This window comes from Chiloscyllium punctatum, chromosome 10 (assembly GCF_047496795.1).
Source record: "Chiloscyllium punctatum isolate Juve2018m chromosome 10, sChiPun1.3, whole genome shotgun sequence".
Lineage (NCBI taxonomy): Eukaryota > Metazoa > Chordata > Chondrichthyes > Orectolobiformes > Hemiscylliidae > Chiloscyllium > Chiloscyllium punctatum.
The window spans coordinates 7,466,264-7,483,763 of NC_092748.1; the positions used below are offsets into that span (position 1 = coordinate 7,466,264).

The 17,500-nt window shown below is 43.4% G+C and overlaps 1 protein-coding gene across 10 annotated transcripts in view; it reads left to right on the forward strand.

Moving 5' to 3' along the window:
• Positions 1-17,500, forward strand: part of LOC140481856 (abl interactor 2) — a 140,087-nt gene that overhangs the window by 51,051 nt on the left and 71,536 nt on the right. Inside the window, exon 1 of one of the 10 annotated variants that reach the window (XM_072578420.1) lies at positions 9,990-10,100. The exons of the other annotated variants lie outside the window; for them this stretch is intronic. The gene's annotated coding sequence lies outside the window, so the exon portion shown is untranslated. Of the gene's footprint in view, positions 1-9,989; positions 10,101-17,500 lie in introns of those variants that run through there. 10 annotated transcript variants of the gene reach the window in all.

The following is a 17,500-nucleotide window of genomic DNA, read 5'->3' on the forward strand; positions in this document are numbered from 1 at the left end:
CTCTGCCACACACTCTCTCTCTCTGCCACTCTCTCTCTGCCACTCTCTCTCTCTCTCTCTCTCTCTCTCTGCCACACCCTCTCTCTCTCTCTCTCTCTCTCTCTCTCTCTCTCTGCCACACTCTCTCTCTCTCTCTGCCACACTCTCTCTCTCTCTGCCACTCTCTCTCTGCCACACTCTCTCTCTCTCTCTCTCTCTCTCTGCCACACCCTCTCTCTCTCTGCCACACCCTCTCTCTCTCTCTCTCTCTGCCACACTCTCTCTCTCTCTGCCACTCTCTCTCTGCCACACTCTCTCTCTCTCTCTCTGCCACACCCTCTCTCTCTCTCTGCCACACCCTCTCTCTCTCTCTCTCTGCCACACCCTCTCTCTCTCTCTCTCTCTCTCTCTGCCACACTCTCTCTCTCTCTCTCTCTGCCACACTCTCTCTCTCTCTCTCTCTGCCACACTCTCCTCTCTCTCTGCTGCCTCTCCTCTCTCTCTGCCACTCTCTCTCTCTCTCTCTCTCTCTCTCTCTCTCTCTCTCTCTCTCTCTCCTCTCTCTCTCCTCTCTCTCTCTCACACTGGAAATGGTTATTGTCTGGCTCCTGTGTGTTGTGAATGTTACTTGCCACTTGTCAGTCCATTTCGAAAAGTGTGGGCATGGAAAAGCCCTTCAGAAATTCCTGAAACGTCGATTCTCCTCCTCAGATGCTGCCTGACCTGTGCTTTTCCAGCGCCACAAGTTTTGACTCTGATCTGCAGTCCTTCACTTTCTCCTCCTTGTCAGTCGAAGCCAGGATATTATCCAGGCCTTGTTGCATTTGAGCATGAATTGCCTCAATGTTTGAGTTGTGGTGAATTGTACTGAACGCTGCACAGTTTTCAGTGAACATTCCCATTTCTGTCTTGATGATGGAGGGAAAGCTCTGGTTGGGTCTTAGGTCCATTTCAGCCTCTTGGGCATTGAGGGAAAGGTTTGCATTTGATCTGTGTCATAGCTGAGGAAGAGCAGCGGCTCAGATGTAAGTTCAGGGGCCTGATAAGTGGAGAGTCTCTGCTAAAGACATTTGGCAGCAAATTTGCCATGGAGTGTTGCTGAACAAAGAGACCTTGGAGTGCAGGTTCATAGCTCCTTGAAAGTGGAGTCGCAGGTAGAGAGGATAGTGAAGAAGGCATTTGGTATGCTTTCCTTTATTGGTCAGAGTATTGAGTACAGGTGTTGGGAGGTCATGTTGTGGCTGTGCAGGACATTGATTAGGCCGTTGTTGGAATATTGCATGCAATTCTGGTCTCCCTTCCTGTTGGAAAGATGTTGCGAAATTTGAAAAGTTTCAGAAAAGATTTACAAGGATGTTGCCAGAGTTGGAGGATCTGAGCTACAGGGAGAGGCTGAACAGGCTGGAGCTGTTTTCCCTGGAGCGTCGGAGGCTGAGGGGTGACCTTATAGAGGTTTACAAAATTGAGGGGCATGGATAGGATAAATAGGCAAAGTCTTTTCCCCTGGGGTCGGGGAGTCCAGAACTAGAGGGCATAGGTTTAGGGTGAGAGGGGAAAGATATAAAAGAGACCTAAGGGGCAACTTTTCACGCAGAGGGTGGTATGTGTTTGGAATGAGCTGACAGAGGATGTGGTGGAGGCTGGTACAATTACAACATTTAAAAGGCATTTGGATGGGTTTATGAATAGGAAGGGTTTGGAGGGATATGGGCCAAGTGCTGGCAGGTGGGACTAGATTGGGTTGGGATATCTGGTCGGCATGGATGGGTTGGACCGAAGGGTCTGTTTCCATGCTGTACATCTCTATGACTCTGGCTGTAAGTTGCACAGAGGGGTAAGCAGTATCAAATGGCACCAGTTAAGTAAGGTAATGTGTATTAAGTACTGCTGTACTTAATCTTGTTATGCTCAACAAGAGTTTTGGTCCTATTTTCCAATGTTGAGGTGAAGCAAGGCTAAACAGGGTGATTTTAAATACAGATTGCTTACATTTTGCTTGTTTAATAATTTGTTAGAAAAACGATGTAGTGCCATTCAACTGGTGGATAGCTAAAGTAGTGACTATTTAAGGGGATAGAACATGACTCCGGAATTATAGAATAGACAGCTTAACATTGGTGGTAGAAAAAAATAATAGAATTTCATGAGAATAGAAAAGCATTTAGAAATCAGAAACAGGTGGTAGCAAAGAGAGCAGATAATGGGAACATGGGGGTTGTGATGTATTTCAATTTTTACAAATTGCTATTGATAGTGCCCCATAATAAACAAACAAATAAGGTCAGAGTATTGCCAAGTGGGAAAATGAATTGCTAGCTTCAAGACATCGAGCAGAGCGAAAATAAAAGTTAATTATTGAGAGGCAGAATGTGGGGTAGTGTATTCTATAAAATTAGTGTTGGGACCACTGCTATTTCCAGTTTGGATTTGTGATTTGAGATGGAAGTCTAAAGCACAATATTTAAATCTGCAGATTCTATCACTTTGGAAGGATTTTCAGTATTGTGGAAGGCAGCAGCAAATTGCAGGAGGGCATTAATAAAAGTGAAGATTGGGCAAATAATTGGCAGATGAAATTTGATTTGTTTTGATAAATGTGAGCCAGCACATTTTTGTAAGAAGACTGCAGCGATCCCATTACTTAAAAGGTACACGTCTGTCTCTATAATCTCCAATCCCAGAAACCAATGAGATATCAGTACTACTTGAATTCTGTTTTTTTTGTGTGTTCACAATTAGAGTCGCTCCTCCACTGCTGATTTTGCCTTTATCCCCAGCCTCTCTATATCTTTCCACTTCTGTTAGCTCCTTTAAGTTACTCCTTAAAAATTCCTTTTTGAACAGACATTTGAGTAAATGACTTAAAGTCATCTTATGGAGTGGATTTAGGCAGTTAGGGATGGGCAATAAATGCTGCCCAGGCTTACGATGCCTCCACCTCATTGCTATTGATACATATTACTGATTTGAATGTGAGAGCATATCATTGCAAACTTTGCAGTTGAAAAACAATTCAGAAGTGAGGAGAATAGTAACAGATTTTAGTAAGTGTTAGATGAGACATGGAGGGGGCATAGAATGACATAACATTCTTTACATCACTTCTTTACATTTTGAGAAGCAACATAATGTGAATGGTACAAGTTGCAAAGATGATGTAGAAAGTGTTCCAAAGATAGTGTGTTGGAAATTATACAACACCTAAACGATGTTAAGGCATTTATTTTAAAAAGTTGTATATTTCTAATATAAAGGAAAATAAAGGGGGATGATAAGTCAGTTTGCGGGTGACACAAGGATTCACCGGATGGTTGACCGTGAAATAGAAGCTCATGACAATGAAGTAGGTTGCAGGAGGATATAGATGGATCTATTAGATGGACAGATCAGTGGCTGATGGAACTTAACCCTGATAAGTGAGAGATGATGCACTTTGGAAGAAGTAACAAGATGCGAGAGTGCTCTATGAATGGCAGGACTGTAGGAAGATCAGCGAAACAGTGGGATCTTGAGGTGCTAGTCCACAGAATCATTAGGGTTGCATGATAGGGTAAGAGGGTAGTTAAGGCATACAGGATACTTGCCTTTATGAACTGAGGCTTAGGTTATAAGAGCAGAGAGGTTATATTTCATCTGAACAGCACTTTGAGGATGTGATAAAACGCATTGATGAAGGTCGAGCAATGAATGTAGTGTACATGGATTTTAGCAAGGTGTTGATAAGGTTCCCCAAGGTAGGCTCATTCAAAAGGTAAGAAGGCATGGGATACTGGGAAATCTGGCTGTCTGGATACAGAATTGGCTCGTCCATAGAAGACACGGGCTGGTGGTAGATGGAAAGTATTCAGCCTGGAACTCGGTGACCAGTGGTGTTCCACAGCGATCAGTTCTGGAACCTCTGCTTTTTATGATTTTATAAATGACTTGGATGAGGAAGTGGAAGGGTAGGTTAGTAAGTTTGCTGAAGGTTGGTGGATAGTGTGGATGGTTGTGGTAGGTTGCAATAGGACATTGATAAGATGCAGAGCTGAGCTGATAAGTGACAAATGGAGTGCAATCTGGAAGAGTGATTCACTTTGGAAGGTCAAATTTGAAAACCGAACAGAGAGTTTAAAGGCAGGACTTTTGGTAGTGTGGAGGAACAGAAGGATCTTGGGATCCATGTCCATAGATCCCTCAGAGTTGCTACCCAAGTTGAAATGGTTGTCAAGAAGGCGTATGGTGTGTTGGCTTTCTATAGCGGGGTATCGAGTTTAAGAGCCGCAAAGTCATGCTGTAACTCTACAGAGCCCTGGTTAAACCACACTTCAAATTTTGTGTTCATTTCTGGTTGCCTCATTGTTGGAAAGATGTGGGTGCAGAGAAGATTTACCAGGATGCTGCCTGGACTGGAGGTCATGTCTTATGAAAAAAGGTTGAGGGAACTAAAGCTTTTCTCATTTGAACATAGAAGGATGAGAGGTTACTTGATCGAGATGTACAAGGTGAGAGGCATAGATAAAGTAGATAGCCAGAGACTTTTTCCCATGATAGAAATGCCTACCAAAAAGGGGCATAATTTTAAGGTGATTGGAGGAAGGTTTAGGGGAGATTGTCAGAGGTCGGTTCTTTCCATGGAGAATGGTGGGTGCATGGAATGCGCTGCCAGCAGTGGTGGTAGAGTCAGAGACATTAGGGATATTTAAGCGACTCTTGGATAGGCACATGGAAGATAGTACTATGAAGGGTATGTAGGTTAGTCTGATCTTAGAGTAGGATCAAAAGTTGACACAACATCAAGGACCAAAGGGCCTGTAATGTTCTTTGACTTTAGTTTGGCCACAGCTGGAGTATTATGTGCAGTCTGGCCACTGCACTATAGGAAGGATGTGATTGCACTGGAGGAGTTGCAGACGAATTTCACTAGGATGTTGCCTGGGATGGAGCAGTTCAGCTATGAAAAGAGGCTGGGTAAGGTTAAGTTGTTTTCTTTTGGAACAAGCGAATCTGTGAGGGGGCCTGTTTCAGGTCTCTAATTTTCTTTTAGAGAATCTGGAATGCGTTGCCTGATAGTGAGATTATTCACCTCACTTCCTTTAAAAAGCCCATGATGTTCTGGGCCCACTACTGCTGGAAAGTGGGATTAGTATAGAACTTGAGTAGATTTTTTTTTCCTTGACACAGACTTGATGAGCTAAAGGTCTTTTCGGTACTCTATGAGAGATTTATTGGAATGCTCTTGGGGATGAAATGGAGAAGCTGTTCTCCTTGGAGCAATTAAGTTTAATGAAAGATTTAATAGATATATTTAAGTCCTGACAGATTGAGTGTGTAAATAAGGAGATACCCCTAATGGCAAATAGTTTGCATAGATTGACAAAAGAATTAGAGGTGAGATGAGTAGAATTTCTTTGACACAACAAGTCATCTACAGTATACTGGCTGAGGGGGTTTTGGAAGCAGACCCTGTAATAACTTTCAGGAGCAATTGGATACGTACTTGAAAGGGAAAATCTTAAAGGACTTTGGGGAAATGACAGGTGAGTGGAATAATTACACAGTACTGTCAAAGATCTGGCACACTGAGTTGAAATAGACTTTTGAAGTATCATTCTGTTAGCTCCCATTGTTTGCAATGCTTGCTGCTCACTGTCTGGGTGCCTGCTATGTATGAGCAGTATTTGTCTTTTTTTAATATGTTACCTTTCTCGTACATGAATTAAAATGATATTTTGCGGTCCCAACAACTTGCCCAGTCGATTCTTTTCTAGCTTAGTTCCTTGAAGCAGTAATTTGAATGTAAGCGGATTGCAGTAAAATAAATGTTAAATCAGGCATCCAAATTAATGTAAAGTACATTCTGAGCAATGATAGAAGACTGGCATTTTTCACATACTAATTACATGATTTCATGCCTCATAGCTGTACCTATTGCTGTAGCTCACTGAGGGCATTGCTACTTCATCAAAAGCTTATTTTTGCCGTGTATGTATTCAATTATAGCTGATGGATATTCCTTCCGAAAGCCTTCAGCTGTTTGTGATTATGAATAAATCTGGTTCACACTGTGCACTTCTCCAACAACGTTGACTATGTGAAAGTCATCACCTAATGTATACACACCCTTTCAACTAGGGGTGTAGGTACAGTCACTGTGTGGTGAGGGCCGCAAACTGTGGCCTTGATTATTCACGCAACGCTTCCAGCCTGCAACTAAAGTGAATCAGAATGCTAGTCAGACCTGAAGGCTTTTTGGTTGGTCTGGCTGATTCTTGATCAGTGAAAGAAGCTGTTGTCTCTGAGCTACCCATTCCTGTTTTGTTTTATTCTATGCTGTTCTGTAAATTCCTGCACAATGGTGATTTGGATATTTGTCTGAAGTCTAACACCAGCCTTGCCAAGCACGGTTGATACATGTGACGGTTGATAGCTTGTTTCCAGTGCCTTTAGAATATAATTTCCTTCCCCAGCTATTGGATGAGTAAACTTGGGAGTCTTCTGACTTAGGAAGAAGAAAGGGCTCAGCTTTCTGAGCAAAGATCCCTCCTATAATGATTTGGTAATTGGCCAACAGTGTTCAAATTTCCTGATGTCACGGTTGAGCAATGTTACCTTTGAAGAAGTGCTTAAAAGACTGAATATCAGACAGGTTAATAATATCTCAGGTGAGTAATAGTTGAAATTCAAGGTGGAGAAATTTAAAATAGGATATTTTAAGATGAATACTGAAAGGGTGCATATCCTAAACTCCCAGATCCCTGATTATGGAGAAGCAGGGAATTGGATTTTGTAGATTGGTGGCTTTTCAAAGGCGTGAATTTAGATAGGTGAAGGGTGCTTTTTTAAGGAAAAATAAGTTTTGCCAAATTTGTACTTTGGTTCCTTGACTGTGAAAGCAAAGAAGTGATGTTGAAGCAATAAGTAGGTTAGGCATCTATAGGCAGTTGTGAGTGAAGATTTGGGCATCTGTTCATTGTCTTGTATACCTCGATCAGGTCACCTCTCTTCCTCTTCCTCTCCAGAGAGAAAAGTCTGAGCTTAGTCAACCTCTCTTCATAAGGCAAACCCTCCAGTCCAGGTAGCATCCTGGTAAGCCTTCTCTGTACCCTCTCCAAAGCCTCTTTTTCTTTCCTATAATAGGGTGACCAGAACTGGACACAATATTCCAAGTGTGGCCTCACCAGGGACTTGTAGAGGTGTAGTAAAACCTCGTGGCTCTTAAACGCGATTCCCCTGTTAATGAAAGCCAAAACACGTTAGGCTTTCTTAACAACCCTGTCCACTTAGGTGGCAACTTTGAGGAATCTATGTACTTGAACACCAAGATCCCGCTGTTCTTCCACATTGCCAAGAATCCTGTCTTTAATGTTATATTCAGCATTCAAGTTCAACCTTCCAAAATGCATCACTTCACATTTATCCAGGTTGAACTCCATTTGCCATTTCTCAGCCCAGCTCTGCATCCTGTCTGTCGCACTGCAGCCTGCAATAGCCCTCGATACTATCCTCCAACTTTTGTGTCATCAGCAAATTTACTAATCCACCCCTCAACCACCTCTTCCAAGTCATTTATAAGAACTACAAAGAGCAGAGGCCCAAGAACAGAGCACTGCAGAACACTACTCACCACTGACCTCCAGGCTGAATATATTTTATCTGCAACCTCTTTCTGCCTTCTGTCACCCAACCAATTCTGAATCCATGTAGCCAAATCTCCCTGTATCCCATACTTCCTGATTTTATGAATGAGCCTACCACGGGGAACCTTATCAAATGCCTTGCTGAAGTCCATCTGCACCACATCCACTGCTTGACCTTTGTCAACCTGTCTTGTCACCTCCTTAAAGCACTCAATGAGATTTGAGAGGCATGACCCCCCCCCCCCTCCCCCCCCACCACAAAGCCATGCTGGCTGCCTTTAATCACGCTATGCTTTTCCAAATCGTCATAAATCCTATCCCTCAGAAAACTTTGCTGACCATAGACGTAAGACTTACTGACTTAGCAGGGATTTCCCCGTTACCCTTCTTGAAAAGAGGAACAACATTTGTCTCCTTCCAATCCACCGGTACGACTCCCGTGGAGAGTGAGGAAGCAAAGATCTTTGCCAGCGGCTTAGCAACCTCCTTTCTCACTTCCTAGAGTAACTTAAGATAAATCTGGTCTGGCCCTGGGGACTTATCAATCTTAATGTTTGCCAAACTTTCCAGCACATCAACTTCATCAATCTTGATCTGTTCAAGCCTGTATCCTAGCTCCTCAAAGTTCTCATTCCCAACGAGGTCACTTTCCTTAATGAAAACCAAAGCAAAAAACTGATTTAGGGCTTCCCCTGTCTGCTCAGACTCCACACAAAAGTTCCCTGCGCTATTCCTGATCATCCTGACCTTCTCCCTGATCATTCTCTTATTCCTCATGTATGAATAAAATGCCTTTGGGTTCTCCCTAACCCTCCTTGCCAAGCCTTTCTCGTGCCCCTCCTGGCTCCCTTCAGTCCATTTCTGAGCTCCTTTTTAACATGCCTGTAATCCTCTAAAGCTGTGCTAGATCCTTGCTACCTCCACTTTGTGTAAGCTGCCTCCTTCCTTTTGACGCGAAGCTCCTCTGTTCTCGTCATCCAAGGTTCCTTAATCTTACTCCTTCTTACTTGTCTCAGAGGAATAAATTTGTGCATCACTCGCAACATCTGCTCCTTAAACAGTCTCCACATGTCTACTGTGCCCTTTCTGTGGAGCAATTGCTCCCAGTCTGTACTTCCCAACTCCTGTCTGATAGTGTCATCATTTCCTTTTCCCCAATTAAATATCTTCCCTTGGTAACTGCTCCTTTCCCTCTTCACGGCTATGGCAAATGTGAGTTAGTTGTGGTCACTGTCACCAAAGTGTTCTCTCACTGACAGATCTGACACCTGTCCTGGCTGATTGCTGAACACCAAATCCAAAATTGCCTCTCCCCTCTACGGTCTGTCAAGGAAATCCTCCTGAACACACCTGACAAAAATGGCTCCATCTGCACCAAGGAGTTTCCAGTCGATATGGGTGATTTCAACTTTCCCAATAACAACAACCCTGCCATATCTGCATTTTTCCAAAAGCTGCCCACCTATGAATTCTTCACACTCTCTATTGCTATTTAGGGGGTCTGTAGAAAATGCCCAATGAGGTGGCTGTTCCCTTGCTGTTCCTAACTTCCATACATACTCAGTAGACAAACCTTTCTCAACAACCTTTGTTTCTGTAGCTGTGATGCACTCTCTGATTAACGATGCCACACCCCCTCCTCTTTTTCCACCCTCCCTGTTCTTTTTAAACATTCTAAAACCTGGAACATCAAGCAACCATTCCTGCCCCTGTGAAACCTACGTCTCTGTTATGGCCACAACATCATATTCCCAAGTACTGATCCATGCTCTAAGTTGGCGACCTTTAAGCGGCATTTGGATAGGTACATAGATGGGTGCTTAATCTAGGTTAGAAGTTCGGCACAACATCGTGGGCCGAAGGGCCTGTTCTGTGCTGTATTGTTCTATGTTCTATGTTCGTTACTCTTATTTCTGACACTTCTTGTGTTAAAGCAGACATGCTTTAACCGATCACTTTGTTTCATCACGTTAGAAACCTTCCTGATGAATTCACTACATCCTGTCACTGCTCCATCTGCAACTGCCCCCCTCTCAGATATATGGCTCTGAATCCCAACCCTCCCAGCCAAACTAGTTTTAAACCCTCCCGAACCACACTAGCAAATCTTTCACCCAGGACATTTGTGCCCTCCAGTTCAGGTACAACCCGTCCTTCATGTACAGGACTCTGCTTCCCCAGAAGGTATCCCAATGGTCTAGGTATCTGAAGCCCTCCCTCCTGTACCAGCCTCGCAACCAAATGCTAAGCTGCACTTGCTGACTGTTCCTCACCTCACTATCTCATGGCACCGGTAGCAAACCCGGGATCACTACTCTACTCACCCTGCTCTTCAGCTTCCAACCTAACTCTTTGTAGTCACTTTTCAGATCCTCTATCCCTTTCCTGGCTATATCATTGGTGCCAATATGTACCACGATTTCTGGCTGCTCCTTCAGAATCCAGTAAACCTGATCGTCGACATCCCAGACCCTGGCACCAGGGAGGCAACATACGCCTGAGGTAAGTATTTTGAACAGTTATACTCCCTTTCCCAGTAGTCCTCCACTCCTCCCTCACACCTCTCGGTAAATCATTTAAAAAGTATTGAGTAATGATTTGAAAAAAAATATAAAAGGATGTGGATAAAGGGCAGAGACTGAGGAATGGACAGTTTCAGTTGAAGAGGTATACCTTACCCTTGTATATTTTAATTTGTGATTCTACATTCTGCAGTCTAAGAATAAGGGACAGAAACTATGAATTTCTTTACTCAGTTTTGTGTATTCTCGACGACAGAAAGCTGTTGGGGCCAGTTCATTAGATATATTCAAGAGGGACCTATTCGTGGTGCTTATAGTTGAGGGGCTCACGCAGGAGTGCGATACTGAAGTTGCATAATCAGCCATGATCATATTGAATGGAGGTGTAGGCTGGATGGGCTGAATGGCTTACTGCTGCACCTGTTTTCTATGTTTCTATATTTACATAAGACCACAAGAATTAGGGACAAGGGTAGGCTCTTTGGCTCCTCAATCCATGCTATTCAAAAATACCATGCTGCTTTGCTCCAGGCCTCGACTCTTCTTTCATGCTAACTCCTTATAGCCTTAAAATCCCCAATACATCAAACATCTGTCTGCAGTTCTTCAAATAGATTGTGATCTAGCTTCTGCAACTCTGTGGGGTAAGAATTCAGACATTAGCTACCTCTGGGAGAAGAAATTCCTCCACAATGTGGTTTTCAATTAATATTCCCTTATTCTGTAACTATGTCCCCTAGCTTGACGTTCCCCCTCTCATGGAAATATCTTCCTGTCAAGCCCCTTTAGAATATTGTATGTTTCAATAAGGTCACTCCTGAGTCTCTAAATTCTAATGAATAAAGGCCTAATCTGTTTAGCCATTCTTGGTAACTCAACTCCTTAATCTCAGGAATCAGCTGTGTGAAACTCTTTTGAACTGCCCAATGCCAGTATACATTTTTAAATAAAGGGACCAAAAATGTACATAGTGTTCCAGGTGCAGACTCACCAACACTGTGCATTTGTCACAAGACTTATGTTTTTAAACACCAATCCCCAAGCTTTGAGACTAAAATTATATTTACATTCTTAATTTCTTGCTGCACTTGCATTCTAACTCTGTTTCATGCATAAGAGCACCCAGATCCCCCATGCTTCACTTTTTTGGAGTCTCATTCCATTTAACCAATAGTCTGTCTTTTGATTCCTCCTAAAATATGTAAACTGTCGCCTTCCTATATTGATCTCCAACTGCTATGTTTTGGCCTACTCTCTCAACCTATTCGTATTCCCTTGCAGATGCCTTTTCTCCTCATTGCAGTATGCTTTCTCACCTATTTTCTTGTGTCATCAAACTTGGATACCTTGTGCTCTGTCCTTCTTCCAAGTCATAAATATAGATGGAAACTAGTTGAGACCTTAGAACTGATCCTTGTGGAACTCTGTTGATGATGTCTTTCCAACCGAGAAAAGATCCATTAATCCCGCTAATCAATTTTCAACCCATGCTAATACATTACTTCCAATACAGTGTGCAATCGTCTTTCATGTGGCAAATTATCAAATGCTTCTGAAATTCCAAGGACGCTAGTTCTACTGGTTCTCCTTTACTAACTCTGCTTATTCTGCTCAAAGAACCCTCGCAAATTTTTTAAAAATGGTTTCCTTTTCACAAAGTTTGTTGATTGATTGCATTTGATTGCTACAGTTGCAGTGGAAAGCTGGATTGTGTGGGAAAACTAAGCTGTGAAAGAATCTAGTATTCTCTCCTTCCAAACTGAAAGGATCTGCTTCACTCCCTGCACAAATATGGCACTGCATATGTGCAGAGTTATGGCCATAAGATATTGGGTGCAGAAGTAGGTCATTTGTCCCATTTGAGTCTTCTCCACTTGTCAATGAGATCATGGCTGATCTGATCGTCCTGAACTTCACTTTCCTGTCTTTTCGCCATAACCCTTGATTCCCTCACTGACTAAAGATCTGTCTGTCTCATCCTTGCATATATTTAAGGGCCCAGCCTCGACAGCTCTCTGAAAAATTCAACTGATTCACTGCCCTCTGAGAGAAACTTTCTCCTCATCACTGTCCTAACCGGCAGCCCATACTCTGAGATTATGTCGTACAGCCATAGACTGTCCCACAAAGGGAAGCATCTCTCAACATCCAACCCTATCAAGCCCGCTAAGAATCTTATGTTTCAAAGTCATACCCAATAATCTCTTTTTGGCATTAAGTTGTTAATCTTGTTCTCAATACTATGTGCATTTAAGTTAAAAGCGATTAATTTTCTTTTTGATTTTTTTCCCCTTCTTTAACCATATTATCTGCTGTTTTTCTGTGTTTGTACACTCTGTCCCATCCCACTGCATTGTGCGTTTCATTATCCAAATGGCTACTTTGCATTGTTCTGTATCTATTTGCTTTTTAAGCCTACATCTATCCAAGAAAGTGAGGACTGCAGATGCTGGAGAGTCAGAGTCAACAAGTGTAGTGCTGGAAAAGCACTGCAAGTCAGGCAGCATCCAAGGTGCAGAAGAGTCCATGTTTCGGGTGTACATTATTCGTCAGGAATATGGAGCGGTAAGGGGGCTGAGAGATAAGTAGAGGGGTAGGGCTGGGGCTGGAGTGAAAGGTGGTTAGGATGGCAATATGTGGATGCAGGTCGGTGAGGAGGGTTGAGTGGATAGGCGGGAAGGAAGATGGACATGTCAAGAGGGCGGCACGGTGGCACAGTGGTTAGCACTGCTGCCTCACAGTGCCAGAGACCCGGGTTCTATTCCCACCTCAGGTGACTGACTGTATGGAGTTTGCACATTCTCCCCGTGTCTGCGTGGGTTTCCTCCGGGTGCTCCGGTTTCCTCCCATAGTCCAAAGATGTGCAGGTTAGGTGAATTGGCCACGCTAAAATTGCCCATAGTGTTTGGTGCAGGGGTAAATGTAGGGGAATAGGTCTGGGTGGGGTTCGCTTCGGCGGGTCGGTGTGGACCTGTTTCCACACTGTAAGTAATCTAATCTAATCTATGAGTCAGTGTAAGTAATCTAAGTTAATCTAGGGCAGTGCCGAGTTGGAGGGTTGGATCTTTGGCCAACCATTTCATCTCCCCCAAGGACATGCAAATCCTGGGCCGCCTCACCGCCAAATCAAAGCCACCCACCAACTGCAGGAAGAATGCCTCATCATCTGCCTTTAAATCCCACAACTACATGGCATCAACATTGACTTCATCAGTTTCCAAATCTTCCCCCCTCCGAGCTCATCCCAGATCCAACCCTCCATTTTCTGCCATCATTCTGTTTAGCAGTATGGATCACAGAGCTGCTTTGGTCTAGTGTGGTGGAGGTTGGCCATCGAATGGATGTTAGTCAAATAATAGCTATTCTCCAATACAAAATGTAGCTTATTGATGGTATGACAGCAACTGTTTATTATTGGTATGATAGACATTGTTATCATGGAGACCTTAATTTTAGGTCGTACCCCTTTGAGATCCAAAATTAGCCGAGCCCATGTGACATCATTGTGTGCTGCTTAATGCACTTCTTAGCGTTAATCTTTTCAGACCCTCATAGCCTTATACAACAGTGGAAAGTTAGTGGGAGGTATCATCTATGTGAATCCAACAGCTCATTTACCTAACTAATCTTAAATTCACTGTAAATCTTTAATTCCATGAACTTGCTGACCACCGTGCACATTTATTGCAGAATGTGTCTTTGACACGTTATTTTCTTGTAAGATTAAGCCTGCAGCGTCATGTTGGAATACAGTTCTAGAGATGCTTCACTTGAATGGCTTTTCCAAGGAAGAGTCGCTGAATATTCCACTTCATGGGGCATCAGTTTTGGAACCGCAGGGATCTGTACCGTTAGGACGGTCTCCACCTGAACCGATCAGATACCAGTGTTCTAGCGAAGAGGATAAGTAGGGTGGTCAGTAGGACTTTAAACTTCTGAGTTGGAGGGGGTAAGGGAAAGTGAAATCGACAGGGAATATGGCGTTAAATGGAAAGGTAAGCAACAGGATAGCATATGTGCAGGTGGATTTAAACTCGAGGCAGACTGGGAATGCAGCAAAAAGGAAGGATAACTTGGGACATCTCATGACTTCCAATATCTCTAATGATAAGAAAGTTAGCATTAAGGCACTTTACGTGAATGCTCGTAGCATTCGTAACAAAGCAGATGAACTAATGGCACAGATCATCGTGAATGATAATGATGTGGTAGGCATCACAGAGACGTGGTTACAGGAGGGTCAGGACTGGCAGTTAAACATCCAAGGATTTTCAACTTGTCGAAAAGACAGGGAGGTGGGCAGAGGGGGTGCGGTTACCTTGTTAGTTAAGAACAAAATTAAATCTATGGCACTGAATGTCATAGTGTCGGATGATGTGGAGTCTGTGTGGGTGGAATTGAGGAACCACAAAGGCAAAAATACCATAATGGGAGTTATGTACAGACCTCCTAACAGTGGTCAGGATCAGGGGCGCAACATGTACTGGGAAATAGAGAAGGCATGTCAGAAAGGCAAGGTCACGGTGATCATGGGAGACTTCAATATGCAGGTGGACTGGGTAAATAATGTTGCCAGTGGATCCAAAGAAAGGGAATTCATGGAATGCTTACATGATGGCTTTTTGTAACAGCTTGTGATGGAGCCCACAAGGGAGCAGGCTATTCGGGACCTAGTGCTATGTAATGAACCAGACTTTATAAAAGATCTTAAAGTAAGGGAACACTTAGGAAGCAGCGATCATAATGTGGTAGAGTTCAGTCTGCAGTTTGAAAGAGAGAAGGCAAAATCAGATGTAATGGTGTTACAGTTAAATAAAGGTAATTATGAGAGCATGAGAGAGGAACTGATGAAAATAGACTGGAAGCAGAGCCTAGCGGGGAAGATAGTAGAGCAAAAATGGTAGGAGTTTGTGGGTATAATTGAGGACACTGTACAGAGGTTCATCCCCAAGAAAAGAGAGATTATCTGGGGAGGGATTAGACAGCCATGGCTGACAAAGGAAGTCAGGAAATGTATTAAAGAAAAAGAGAGATCCTATAAAGTGGCCAAGAGCAGTGGGAAATCAGAAGATTGGGAAGGCTACAAAAACAAACAGAGGATAACAAAGAGAAATAAGGAAGGAGAGGATCAAATATGAAGGTAGGCCAGCCAGTAATATTAGAAATGATAGTAAAAGTTTCTTTCAATGCATAAGAAACAAACGACAGGCAAAAGTAGACATTGGGCCACTTCAAACTGATGCTGGAAGCCTAGTGATGGGAGATAAGGAAATAGCAGGAGAACTTAACCAGTACTTTGCGTCAGTCTTCACAGTGGAAGACATGAGTAATATCCCAACAATTAAAGGGAGTCAAGGGGCTGAGTTGAGTATGGTTGCCATTACAAAACAGAAAATGCGAGAAAAGCTAAAAGATCTTAAAATTGATAAATCTCCTGGCCCCGATGGGCTACATCCTAGAGTTCTGAGGGAGGTGGCTGAGGAAATAGCAGAGGCGTTGGTTGAGATCTTTCAAAAGTCACTGGAGTCAGGGAAAGTCCCGGATGATTGGAAGATCGCTGTTGTAACCCCTTTGTTCAAGAAAGGATCAAGACAAAAGATGGAAAATTATAAGCCAATTAGCCTGACCTCGGTTGTTGGTAAAATTCTAGAATCCATCATTAAGGATGAGGTTTCTAAATTCTTGGAAGAGCAGGGTCGGATTAGAACAAGTCAACATGGATTTAGTAAGGGGAGGTCGTGCCTGACAAACCTGTTGGTCTTTTTTGTAGAGGTGACAAGTAGGTTAGATCAGGGAAACCCAGTGGATGTGGTCTATCTAGACTTCCAAAAGGCCTTTGATAAGGTGCCACACGGGAGGCTGCTGAGCAAGGGGAGGGCCCATGATGTTCGAGATGAGCTACTGGTATGGATTGAGGATTGGCTGTCTGACAGAAGGCAGAGAGTTGGGATAAAAGGTTCTTTTTCGGAATGGCAGCCGGAGACTAGCGGTGTCCCGCAGGGTTCAGTTTTGGGGCCGCAGCTGTTCACATTATATATTGATCTGGATGAAGGGACTGGGGGCATTCTAGCGAAGTTTACAGATGATACGAAGTTAGGTGGACAGGCAGGTAGTACTGAGGAAGTGGGGAGGCTGCAGAAGGATCTAGACTGTTTGGGAGAGTGGTCCAGGGAATGGCTGATGGAATTCAATGTGAGCAAATGCAAGGTCTTGCACTTCGGAAAAAAGAATACTAGCGTGGAGTACTTTCTAAACAGTGAGAAAATTCGTAAAGCCAAAGTACAAAGGGATCTGGGAGTGCTAGTCGAGAATTCTCTAAAGGTAAACATGCAGGTTGAGTCCGTGATTAAGAAAGCGAATGCAATGTTGTCGTTTATCTCAAGAGGGTTGGAATATAAAATCACCGTTGTGCTACTGAAACTTTATAAAGCTCTAGTTAGGCCCCATTTGGAGTACTGTGTCCAGTTTTGGTCCCCACACCTCAGGAAGGACATACTGGCACTGGAATGTGTCCAGCGGAGATTCACACAGATGATCCCTGGAATGGGAGGTCTAACATATGAGGAACAGCTGAGGATCCTGGGATTGTATTCATTGGAGTTTAGAAGATTAAGGGGAGATCTAATAGAAACTTACAAGATAATACATGGCTTGGAAAGTGTGGACGCTAGGAAATTGTTTCCGTTAGGCGAGGAGACTAGGACCCGTGGACACAGTCTTTGAATTAGAGGGGGTAAATTCAGAACAGAAATGCGGAGACATTTCTTCAGCCAGAGAGTGGTGGGCCTGTGGAATTCATTGCCGCAGAGTGCAGTGGAGGCCAGGACGCTAAATGTCTTCAAGGCAGAGATTGATAAATTCTTGATGTCACAAGGAATTAAGGGCTCTGGGGAGAATGCGGGTAAGTGGAGTTGAAATGCCCATCAGCCATGATTGACTGGCGGAGTAGACTCGATGGGCCGAATGGCCTTCCTTCCACTCCTATGTCTTATGGTCTTAATACCTCACTGAAGTGTTGCTTTAGCGATTTGGGTGGTGTAGGCAAACCTGAATCTGCCCTTGTTTGGAGTGGTCATGCAAATGTGCTTGTCAAAGAGATACTGGATAAAACTCCTTGTTCTATGGCCAATTTCTGCATTCCTCTTTCTGTCTGCTGACCTTTATTTCTCATATCTTCTTCTACATTTTTATCAGCTACATCTGGGAGTAGCCTGGCCTGTTGTATCACTTCTACACTAGATGGTGCAGCTGTCCATACAGTTTTTCCTCAGGATTCCCTAATTTTGAGCTCAAAATGAATGTGTAAATTGGTTTCTCTAGTGGTTCAATTGTTGTGCATCATTTGCACTTTATCTTTGTTTTCAGTGGCAAGTGACAGTG